The sequence below is a fragment of the Carassius gibelio genome, chromosome A25 (genome assembly GCF_023724105.1).
Source record: "Carassius gibelio isolate Cgi1373 ecotype wild population from Czech Republic chromosome A25, carGib1.2-hapl.c, whole genome shotgun sequence".
In the NCBI taxonomy this organism is placed as follows: domain Eukaryota; kingdom Metazoa; phylum Chordata; class Actinopteri; order Cypriniformes; family Cyprinidae; genus Carassius; species Carassius gibelio.
The window spans coordinates 365,794-367,906 of NC_068395.1; the positions used below are offsets into that span (position 1 = coordinate 365,794).

General features: G+C 38.5%; 1 protein-coding gene across 1 annotated transcript in view; it reads left to right on the top strand.

The window, feature by feature from the left end:
• LOC127946872 (protein kinase C-binding protein NELL2) overlaps positions 1–2,113 on the top strand; it is a 90,006-nt gene that overhangs the window by 1,333 nt on the left and 86,560 nt on the right. The window lies entirely within an intron of this gene.

Sequence of the window (2,113 nt, forward strand, 5' to 3'; positions counted from 1 at the left end):
AGTAGACATGTAGTCGCAAAGTTACTTATAGTTACTAGAATGTCTAAAGTGGATTATCAAAAAAAAAAAACGTGTATCTGTTCAAACATTCAATGATTCAGTTCTAACAATTCAAACACTCACCGATTCAATTCAAACAGCTCAAACACTCACCAGTTCAAACACTCACCGATTCAATTCAAACAGCTCAAACACTCACCAATTCAATTCAAACAGCTCAAACACTCACCGATTCAATTCAAACAGCTCAAACACTCACCAGTTCAAACACTCACCGATTCAATTCAAACAGCTCAAACACTCACCAATTCAATTCAAACAGTTCAAACACTCACCGATTCAATTCAAACAGCTCAAACACTCACCAGTTCAAACACTCACCGATTCAATTCAAACAGCTCAAACACTCACCAATTCAATTCAAACAGCTCAAACACTCACCGATTCAATTCAAACAGCTCAAACACTCACCAGTTCAAACACTCACCGATTCAATTCAAACAGCTCAAACACTCACCAATTCAATTCAAACAGTTCAAACACTCACCGATTCAATTCAAACAGCTCAAACACTCACCGATTCAATTCAAACAGCTCAAACACTCACCGATTCAATTCAAACAGTTCAAACACTCACCGATTCAATTCAAACAGCTCAAACACTCACCGATTCAATTCAAACAGCTCAAACACTCACCAGTTCAAACACTCACCAATTCAATTCAAACAGCTCAAACACTCACCAATTCAATTCAAACAGCTCAAACACTCACCAGTTCAAACACTCACCGATTCAATTCAAACAGCTCAAACACTCACCGATTCAATTCAAACAGCTCAAACACTCACCGATTCAATTCAAACAGCTCAAACACTCACCGATTCAATTCAAACAGCTCAAACACTCACCAGTTCAAACACTCACCGATTCAATTCAAACAGCTCAAACACTCACCGATTCAATTCAAACAGTTCAAACACTCACCGATTCAATTCAAACAGCTCAAACACTCACCGATTCAATTCAAACAGCTCAAACACTCACCGATTCAATTCAAACAGTTCAAACACTCACCAATTCAATTCAAACAGCTCAAACACTCACTGATTCAATTCAAACAGCTCAAACACTCACCAGTTCAAACACTCACCAATTCAATTCAAACAGCTCAAACACTCACCAATTCAATTCAAACAGCTCAAACACTCACCAGTTCAAACACTCACCGATTCAATTCAAACAGCTCAAACACTCACCGATTCAATTCAAACAGCTCAAACACTCACCGATTCAATTCAAACAGTTCAAACACTCACCAATTCAATTCAAACAGCTCAAACACTCACCGATTCAATTCAAACAGCTCAAACACTCACCAGTTCAAACACTCACCAATTCAATTCAAACAGCTCAAACACTCACCAATTCAATTCAAACAGCTCAAACACTCACCAGTTCAAACACTCACCGATTCAATTCAAACAGCTCAAACACTCACCGATTCAATTCAAACAGCTCAAACACTCACCGATTCAATTCAAACAGCTCAAACACTCACCGATTCAATTCAAACAGCTCAAACACTCACCGATTCAATTCAAACAGCTCAAACACTCACCGATTCAATTCAAACAGCTCAAACACTCACCGATTCAATTCAAACAGCTCAAACACTCACCGATTCAATTCAAACAGCTCAAACACTCACCGATTCAATTCAAACAGCTCAAACACTCACCGATTCAATTCAAACAGCTCAAACACTCACCGATTCAATTCAAACAGCTCAAACACTCACCGATTCAATTCAAACAGCTCAAACACTCACCGATTCAATTCAAACAGCTCAAACACTCACCGATTCAATTCAAACAGTTCAAACACTCACCGATTCAATTCAAAGAGCTCAAACACTCACCGATTCAATTCAAACAGCTCAAACACTCACCGATTCAATTCAAACAGCTCAAACACTCACCAATCAGTATTTCAACTTTCACTTTTTTACACTCAATAATTAATAAACATTGAAATATTTGGTCATCCCATCATGTCTGTCATGAAGCTGATGCTGTGAATCTGGAGGTTCAGATTAATCGTTTCGCCGCTCTC